Here is a 10,719-nt window from a genome sequence, read left to right on the forward strand (position 1 = left end):
TTTATGTGTAACAAAATGTCCTCCTCTGTGTTTAGGTTTGATTGTAGCAAAATTACTGCAAAAACTGACACTTTAAAGGGATAGTTCACCCAAAAATGAAAATTTTATGTTTATCTGCTTACCCCTAGGGCATCCAAGATGTAGGTGACTTTGTTTCTTCAGTAAAACACAAATGATGATTTTTAACTCCAACCGTTGCGGTCTGTCAGTCGTATAATGCATGTCAATGGGAACACAATCTATAAGAGTCAAAAAAACATGCACAGACAAATCCAAATTAAACCCTGCGGCTCGTGACGACACATTGATGTCCTAAGATATGAAACGATCAGATTGTGCAAGCAACCGAACAATATTTATATCATTTTTTACCTCTAATACACCACTATGTCCAACTGCCTTGAGCGCACGCACGGCATCCGGTGTGTGAGGTCTGAATGCCCTCTGACGCCGGAAGTGATCGTTCGCACTCATAGACATATACACGCTTCCGTCATCAGAGCGCGTTTTTAGACCTCACCAACCGGATGCTCAAGGCAGTTGGACATACTGGTGTATTAGAGGTAAAAAAAAAAAAAAAAAAAAAAAAAAAAAAAAAAAGATATAAATACTGTTCAGTTTCTCACACAAACTAATCGTTTCGTGTCTTAGGACATCAACGTGTCGTCACGAGCCGCAGGGTTTAATTTGGATTTGTCTATGCATTTTTTTTTTGACTCTTATAGATGGAGTTCCCATTGACATGCATTATACGACTGACAGACCGCACCGGTTGGAGTTAAAAATCATCATTTGTGTTCTACTGAAGAAACAAAGTCACCTACATCTTTGATGCCCTGGGGGTAAGCAGATAAACATCAAATTTTCATTTTTGGGTGAACTATCCCTTTAAATCAACATTCCAAAAAAAAAAAAAAAAAAAAAAAAAAAATCTAAACCTTGACAAAAAGTAGTCTTTGAGAATGTCCAAGTATAAATCCAAATCCACAACTTAATAAAAATATGTATTTATGTCTAAAAACCACTACAGAATTTATAAGCCACTTTATATAGAACTATATAGCAATCTGGTGGTTACACCATGGCATTACATTTTTCTTTTCTTTTTTTACTCCCACCAGATGGCATTAATCTACCTTCAAAAAATTTGATTATAAATGACTTGTCTCTATTTTAACATGAAATACTACTTTAATTGAAAAATAATTTGAATATATATTTTAAAAAAAAGTGTGTATTATTTTCAATGGGGAAAATAGAAAATTATTATACAAAATAAAAATTGTATAAATATTGCATAGTATCATAAAATACCCTCGAAATTTTAAATAATAATCTATTATTAATTATTATATAAATATTATTGAATAAAAATATATTACATTGGTTTTCCTGAAAAACAAAAAAAGTTACATTTCAAGGCTTTAGTCACTTTTGACCGTGAAGGAGCCAAGTGTGACCCCCTAAATGAAGAGGACCAGAGGGTTAAAATAATTCACAAAAATAAATCAATGTAACACAAAATCAAACTTTTCAGTGGAGAAATAAACAGCAAATTTGAACAACCTGGATACTTTCCCATAACTGTTGTACTTTATGAAAATAAAAAATCAAAAAAAATATTACCTATTTTATTTAGCTTTTTGCACAATTTTTAGAACTTGCACTAATGCAATCAATCAATCAATCAATCAATCAATCTATCTATAAAGTCACTAAGTCAGTCAGTCCGGTGTGTATAATATATATATATATATATATATATATATATATATATATATATATGTATATATATATATATATATATATATATATATATATATATATATATATATATATGTATATATATATATATATATATATATATATATATATATATATATACATACACCATACTGTAATGTTCAATATAAAGCCAGACCTTTTCATACTATTTAATAAAATTTTATGTTGTAGAATTATGCCATTTGTATTGTTACACTGAAGGAAACTAACATTGAAGGAGCAGCACCATCAGAGGAGTGGGTTTCCAGTTCAACTACTACGATTTAAAGTTAGTAGATGGGGTTTCTGTCATATTTTATATATTACTGTTATGACTGTAGAAAATGAAAACTGGGAGGCAGTTCTGAAAGGCAGTTTTGCTCCTGGCTGAAAACATGTTCTTATATCAATCTGACAGATTACCATTACCTATGTAGAAAATATAGCGGTCATGACTGGTCATCTGGTCAAATAAGCCTGCAGGTGTTCTCTATTCATCAAGTGTTTGGGATCTTACATAAAACGCAGTTTCGGGAGGAAAGATGGTGAACTCTGGCTCAAAATCATGCCACTGCACCTGCCACACATTCAGCTCATATGAAACCGCCCTGTGAAATCCGTCACTTACAGGACCTCACTGCCGCAGCTGCTGCGGTCGGTTCTCATTCCAGTCACATCCGTTGTGATGCTTCAGGCTCCATTAGGCTCAAAGCATGGCGCCCCCTTCAGCGAGACCCTCCGGTTCCCTCATCCGTCTGCACGAGGACCACAGCTGTCTGCTCTGAAAAGACAGCAGGTGGACACACTCTCACACACTCAGCCTGTTTATTTATCGGAAGTCATCCCATCAAAAATGACTGCAATGGCAATCAGCAGTCCTTGCTTTGTTGTAAGAGAGACAGAGACAAACTGGAAAGAGAGACAGACAGGAAGCCGAGAGAAAAAGTGTGTGAATGACAAAGACAGAGTCCCACAGAAAGATAAACAGTCACAGAGGAGCCCTATAATGGCTTTGCACTGCTAATTTGTCACTCCACTTGAACGGCAAACAGCAGGAAAACAGTGAAAACACGCCACACTGTCACTTCCTGCTGCCCGAAAACCTTCATCTGGGGCTCATTCTACTGGTGAAGACATCAGCTATATATAGACCTCTAGAGAAGAAACATCCACCAGAAGAATGATGTCTTTATATAGAATAAAAATATATAAAATGGATAGCCTAGGATGCTGATTGGTCAATACATCATTTCAGCTACAAAGAAGTTAAGTTTTCTCTACAAGAATATAAAAACTGTTCACAAGCGATATTTACTGTGGTTTGTCTTTGTTTTTCTCTTCACACATCATATGTCTCATATTTCATCTCATGTTCTTCACTCACACTAATGGTAAATAAGTAACTTTTGATTAAACTTTATAGGGGCAAAATGGTTCATTGTGATGGAAATGACGTCAGAGCCTAATTAAAGGACGGCCATAATTAGTGGCAAAATGGTTTATTTTCACACAATAAATAGCTAAATGGTTTATCATTATTTCACCCTTGTTTGGCTCATTTAAAGGCGGAGTTAAAAAGTATTTATAATTATGTTATGGTGGATTTTCATGGTTTAAGATTGAAAGTCTGGGTCAAAGGTAAACAAAGTGTTGAACACATGAAAGGCACTTGAAATGTAGCACAAATGAAGATGAAGACATGGTAAAAGATTTCCAACAAATTATTAACATGGTTAAGCAAGCATACTAGCATGAGTTACATCAAATATGAAAAGGAAACTACACAAGGGGAAAGAACCCCAAAGAACCTTTAAAGGGTTAGTTCACCCAAAAATGAAATTTCTGTCATTAATTACTCACCCTCATGTCGTTCCAAACCTGTAAGACCTTCGATCATCTTCGGAACACAAATTAAGATATTTTTTAATGAAATCCGAGGTTTTTTTATCTCCCATAGAAAGCAATGAAATTACCACATTCAAGGTCCAAAGAAGTAGTAAAAGCATGGTTAAAATAGTCAACGTGACTCCTGTGGTTCAACCTTAATGTTATGAAGAGATGAGAATACTTTTTGTGCGCAAAAACAAAACAAAAATAACAAATTTATTAAACAATTTCTTCCTCTTCCCTGTCAGTCTCCTCCAATACTGAGCCAGCGTTCGGACATAAACACAGAAGCTCTGTACTGTGTCAACTGTGTAGGAGACTGACAGAGAAGAGGAAGAAATTGTTGAATAAAGTCGTTATTTTTGTTTTGTTTTTGCGCACAAATAGTATTCTCGTCGCTTCATAACATTAAGGTTGAAATACTGCAGTCACATGGACTATTTTAACAATGTCTTTACTACTTCTCTAGACCATTAATGTTAATTTCGTTGCTTTCTATGGGAGATAAAAAACATCTCAGATTTCATCCAAAATATCTTAATTTGTGTTCTGAGGATGAACAAAGGTCTTATTGGTTTGGAACGACATCAGGGTGAGTAATTAACGAAAGAAATGTAATTTTTGGGGGAACTAACTCTTTAACAGTTCTTAAAAGTACCTTTTTTCCCACTATAAAGAACCTTTTGTGCAATTAAAGGTTCCATAAAGGTTCTTCAATGAACCATAGATGCCAATTTTGAACCTTTAATTTTAAGACTACAACTGTTGAAAATAGTTTGATAAAATAAAACCAGTGAACATGAGTATCGGAACACTTCTTTAACCCCTGGTTTCACAGACAAGCTTAAGCCTAGTCCCAGACTAAAATGCATGTTTTGAGCTGCTTTATCTGAAAGCAATTGCACCTACATATGTTAAGTGCCATTGTTTTGTCTCAAGATGCACACCAGTAATGTTTTTTCTAAGGCATGTTCATAAAAGCTACTTAATGTCCTAATTTAACTAAGGCCTAATCCTGGCTAAATCTAAGCCCTGTCTGTAAAACCAGGCCTAAATGTACTTCAAAAGAACAATTCATCATTTTAGGGAGAGTTCACTCAAAAATGAAAATTCTATCATTATATATCTCTTGTTGTCACAGAGCTGTAGGACTTTCTTCTATGGAACTTAAAAGAAGATATTTTGAAAAATTTCTTAGTATTTCTGTTGTTTTTTGTTTGTTTTCCATACGAAGGAAATCAATGGAAACCAAAACTGTTCGGTTACCAACATTCTTCAAAATCCTGTTCCTCAGAAGAAAATCAGTCATGTTTTGAATGACGTGAGTAAATGATGACAGAATTTTCATTTTTAGTGAATTATCATTATTTAGCATTGTATGTTTCTTGTCCAGCCTCCCACTTACCTCCAGTTCGTCTCTGTGCAGATATATTAAAAGAAAAAAACCACAAGCAAACGGTTACACATAACACGCTCAACCAGCAGAGGTATCAGAGCGCCCTCTAGTGTCTAGGCGTGGAGTTCGCTCGTGATTTCTCAGTAGTAACAGAAAGTTATGCTGGCGGAAGTGTTCAGTTCAGTTCATTTGAATAAGCCCATCAAAACTATGCGCTCACTTCGTTCAAGACCCTTTCTGGTCAGTTATATTACAGGTGATCACCAGTGACTGTCCGTGTAGTCATCATATCTTTTAACGTCGCTTATGATAGAAATAGATAACCTTTATTAAAATATGCATGTCTACAAATATTTAAAAAAAAAAAAAAAAAAAAAAAACGGCTTCTCAACAAATGGCAATAAAGCATATTACATATTACAAATCCATTACCTTTTCTTAATGTTGCTATTTTTTTTTTTTTTTTTTTTTTTTTAACAAGCTATCAAGCAGCAACTGCTTAAATAGCAAAATGAAATGCGAGTTCCATGCGCTTTTGTTCTACATTATGCACCAAAGCAATGCATTTTCAATAGGTTACTAAAAAATTAACACATATTTCATGTCATTCATAACCTTTTGTCATAGGTTATTAAAAAAAAAGACTTAAGGTGTGGCCACCCCTATTGGAAAAAAGCTAAAACCAGCCTAATCTGATTGGCTGGTCTTAGTTGCTTTAAGCTGGTGTTCAGCTGGTTCTCCCAGTCTGACCATCTAATGAAGTGGCCAAAACCCATCTACATCCAGGCTGCTAAACCTGCTAAGACCAGACAATCATCCTAGGTTGGATTTAGCAGGGTTTTTTAGCAGGGACATTTGCCGTTGCCCAGGTAAAATCCCGTGAGGCGAGGGCGAAGAGCTTTCAGACTGCTGTATAGATCATCAATGTGAGAGACCAAGCGGGGCTTCATGCATCGCTACACTACTGAAAATGGACAATTGGAAATGATATTTTGCATGTAAAATTTTGGAAAAATTGCAAATCTTCACAGAAAAATATTTCGCCCTCTTGCAAAATTCCAGATTCTGTGGATTCCTATTGAAATGACTGAATTTTGTGCCCACAACTTTAGTGACAAAGATAAAGACATTTTATGGTCCCCAGAAAGTCGTACAGTCGTAAATTGACAAAATTTTCACCATTATTATTACTACTACTACTAATAATAATAATAACAATAATAAATATTGAATACCTAATATATACCGGTAATTGTTCAAAACTCATTCAAATAAATTATTAACAATGATAACATGACAATAGCAAAAAAATTAAATGTTTGAACATTAAGGGTCCATTCAGTTACAGTTTATGCAGTGGCTTGAAGACTTCATAGTAACCATTTAACTTTCTCCTACTGTTTCATCTGAAACCCCTCGACAGACATGAGCAGAGAGAGCGCCAGTGAGGTTCTCGATCTGAGAGCGGAGGAACCTGCGATCCTCCAGTAGGTCCTGCACCTGTCTCTCCAGAGCATCAATCCTCTCCTGTTTGCTTTCCAGCAGACAGTGAAGTTTGGTGATGGTCAGCATAACACTACTGGGTACATCTTCCATGATCGGCGGTATCACTGCTGAGAAAGAGAGAGAAAGAGATAAACTATGTATGTATTTGTTCCTACAGAAGAAAAAATTCTCTAATTAACTGTTATCTCATTTAGTTACACACCTTGACAAAAGGACACAACGGACAGTGGGGAGTAAAAAAAAAACATTATCACAGTCTTCCATTAATAACAGCCCTGGTTGGGATTCAAAAAAACACCCATCTGGTTAATGACAAAACTGTACCAAGCACATCACTCAGGGCGCAAAATGACAGAAGGGCGCCGCATGAGAGGCATGTCTGGTTCTACAGGGGTGCTCAAATGAAAGAAACGGCACCCTCAGTTGATACTGTGATAATATCATATTGGCAAAACTGATTTGACAAACACTCCAGTGTGTATTTTCATTTGTGCTCTGGAGAGCATTAAAGAGTTTCTATTTACAATGCAGCGTTGAGCAATGAAGCCAATCACAGACATGTCTGTTGATCTCTTGAATGAAATGGCCAATCAGAGGTGTTTTAGTTAGTCAGAATCCATTCACCGCTCAAAACGTCAGAGTTTTTGTTCAGTGCTGCTGAATCTGAGTTCTGCACACACGTGAATCCTCTCATTATAACAAATGAATTGTAGAAAAGATGTAAATAAGAGATTCATTATGTAGTGAAGACAGCTTCATTGATTATAACGGAACTTTATGAGATTGCGATGAACTGAGATGAGTGACAGCTTTTTAGTGATTTTAGATGCCTATTATCATCCTTTTAGTACTTTAGATTACAATTAGTTTACGATAAAATTGACAAATGAAAAAACTTAATAGTTGACAATGTTGTATTGAACTAATTTACACACTACTTGCATCATGACATGATTTTAATACATCACCGTGACACGTTAATTATGCATGACAGTGCAGTTACCATAGGTATTAGTGTTTTCTTTAAAATAAATTTAAGCTTCTGTAATGTTTTTCCCCCCAGTTTTACTGCTACTTGCTTTTAATTCTATGCATGTTCTTTTAAAAGAAACCCTGACTAGAGCTGTGTCCGAAATCGCCCCCTATACCCTTAAATAGGGCACTATTTGAGGGGTCAGCCATTTGTAGTGGTGTCCGAAACCATAGTGGATGTTATCAAGTGCACTCATTCAATCCCACAATGCACCACAATAATGAGTGTACAACCGATGTATGCTTAGCGGCTAGAGAATACCCATAATGCACTGTGAGAGTCACGCACGGAATGAATTCCCACATCTGACCAGAAGATGGCGCCTGCAGCTGGATCATCCATCCGTCCATTTTTTCAAACAATGTGGCTAATATCATACAGGTATAAATTCCTTTTTAATTGATAATTAAATTGTTTAATTAAGGTTTTTACATAGTTTCCATGAGAGTTCAAGATAAATCTTTTCATCTTAGTACTGGAGCAAACAGTTAAAACTATTAAAACTATGTCCCTTCCGGCACACTCAGAGTCCAAATTCGCTTACTCGTTTTTCATTCACTCCCTCAAGTGAACTAATGTAGGGAATAGTGAATGAGGGGTGATTTCTGACACAGTTTCAGCCTAGGACTATAGTCCAAAGCAGGCAGGCACTAAAATCTCACCAAGGGCACCAACAGTGCCTGGGCCGGTCCTGACTTCACTGCAGACAATACTTAAATGTTCTCTCTACCTGTGTCCCATCTTTGCATTTTGGAGATTAACATTGATTCTCAGAAGTTGACAAATCACGTACTGGAGGTGGCACTGCTCAGAGTGTTGTCCTGCTCTGTATAATCAGCAGCTGGCAGCGAGTTTATATTTTCCCACTGGATTACTTCAGTCTCTGGTTCCTGTTTCATCCAGCTGTAGCTGCTCACGGGACTCTCCTGTCTCGCAGAGCTGGAGTCAAGCTCACTTCTGGGGGAGTAAGGAGCGAAATCCTGCAGCCATTGAGAGTTCATCTCAAACTGAGAGCTGCAGGAAGACAATATCATACAACAATCAAACAATCATGGAATAATTGCTCTTTTATTTATTACGGGTTAGATCACCCAAAAAATGAAAATTCTGTCATTAATTACTCACCCTTGTTTCGTTCCAAATCCGTAAGACCTTCGTTCATCTTCGGAACACAAATTAAGATATTTTTGATGAAGCGATGAGAATACTTTTTGTGTGCAAAAACAAAACAAAAATAACGACTGTATTCAACAAATTCGTCTCTCCCCTGTCAGTCTCGTACGCAGTTAACGCAGTTCAGCACTTTTGTGTTTACATCCGAACGCCGGCTCAGTATTGGCCGAGGCGGTTCACTTGAGCAGCACGACGCACGCGTGTAACGCTGAAGCAGGAGCCGGCCAATACTGAGCTGGCGTTCTGACATAGAACATAAACAGCGTACGAGACTGACAGGGGAGAGATGAAATTGTTGAATAAAGTCATTTTTTTGTTTTGTTTTTGCACACAAAAAGCATTCTTGTCGCTTCATAACATTAAGGTTGAACCACTGTAGTCACGTTGACTATTTTAACGATGTTTTTACTACTTTTCTGGACCTTGAATGTGGTAATTTCATTGCTTTCTATTGAGGATAAAAAAACCTCTTGGATTTCATCAAAAATATCTTAATTTGTGTTCCAAAGTTGAATGAAGGTCTTACGGATTTGGAACGACATGAGGGAGAGTAATTCATGAATTTTAATTTTTGAGTGAACTAACCCTTTAAAGTAGGCTTGCACCAAAATAAAAATTTTGGGCTGAAACCGAAATTTTTGAATTACTTTTTTTTTTTTTTTTTTTTTTTTTTATAAATTATTCTTTTACTATTTTAAATTAGTTTTTTTGTATAATTGTATTATAAGACTTTTTAATTAAATTCAATAATTTTACTGAATCTGAATTTAAAAAAAATACAAGGCAAGTTGCTTCAAAGTTGTGCATCTTCAGAAGCGGAGCGGCACGCAAAGTTACAAAACATGCTGCGCGAGAGTGAAACCTGATTGCTGAACATGAAGGGGCGAAGCGGCATATTCCGGCCAAAAACCGAAAATGCCTTTTTCAGACGATAATTTTTAGCGGCCGATATTATTGTGCATCCCTAATTTAAAGGTACACTATTTAACTTTTGGCCCTCTAGCAGTTAAAAAACAAAACTGCATGCATTTTGCTGAAGAACATTGTTTTGGTTGTACTTCGGCTCTGCCTGACTGTGCAGATGAATATAGTTATCCTACTGCTCATAAAACATGCAATACTGGGCTTAAGAGATATAACCAGTTTAGATGGAAAAGATCCCAAGCTGACTAGCTGAAGATGCTACTGTAGGTATACCCATTAATAGACATGGTACTTCCTTGAAAATAAATTCCAGCAATAACCTATGCCACTCCCACACCATACACGCGTCAAAGTACCTGGAGCGATTTTTCTCTATTTACAGATATGACGAGACACACATGGGCGAGTGACGTTTGGACGTAAGGATTACAAAAAGTGTATTAAAAAATAATAATTATTATTATTATTACTATTATTATTATATAAATATGGAAGACATATGAAACTGCTACAAAATAATGGTTCCTGCCATCTTCAGTTTTGAAAACAATTGAACAAAGGAACATACCAGGATTGCAGAGGTAAATTACGAAGCTTGTTTCTGCGACTTCTCTGGTACTGTCTCCATTTGTGCCTCAATTCTGCCTGTCTTTCCTTAGAGAGTTCAGATACTGCAGGATGTTTTGTCTTTCCCTCTCTCTTTCTTCGTTGATAGCTAAGAATTTTTAAACAAAAACAAAGTGTTTTAGTATTACATACTAAAAAATGTAATAACTTCCTATTTGCATAATACATCATCGTTTATGGTAATAATAGTACAACTTACAATAAGAGCAAGGTCATTTCAATCAGTGAATTGTTTGCTATTATAATTTAAGATTCGCTGTGGAATAAAAATCAAATACCTCTCTCTTCTTTTTGCAAGGTATCTGGCCCTGGCAACAGGATCAGCATTCACCTTTGCTCTGTGTCGAGCTGATTTCTCATTGTTTGATAGTGGCATCTATAAAAAGAAAAAATAACTTTGTTACAATAC

At 36.0% G+C, this 10,719-nt stretch overlaps 2 protein-coding genes across 2 annotated transcripts in view; one reads left to right on the forward strand and one right to left on the reverse strand.

Annotated features, from left to right (window-relative positions):
• The window catches only part of myo3a (myosin IIIA), a 124,200-nt gene extending 120,530 nt beyond the window's left edge, over positions 1–3,670 (reverse strand). Inside the window, exon 1 of the mRNA XM_051881367.1 lies at positions 2,393–3,670. The gene's annotated coding sequence lies outside the window, so the exon portion shown is untranslated. The remainder of the gene's footprint in view (positions 1–2,392) is intronic.
• LOC127505693 (protein adenylyltransferase SelO-like) overlaps positions 1–10,719 on the forward strand; it is a 557,335-nt gene that overhangs the window by 214,783 nt on the left and 331,833 nt on the right. The gene's annotated exons all lie outside the window — the stretch shown is intronic.

The sequence above is a fragment of the Ctenopharyngodon idella genome, chromosome 23 (genome assembly GCF_019924925.1).
Source record: "Ctenopharyngodon idella isolate HZGC_01 chromosome 23, HZGC01, whole genome shotgun sequence".
In the NCBI taxonomy this organism is placed as follows: Eukaryota; Metazoa; Chordata; class Actinopteri; order Cypriniformes; family Xenocyprididae; genus Ctenopharyngodon; species Ctenopharyngodon idella.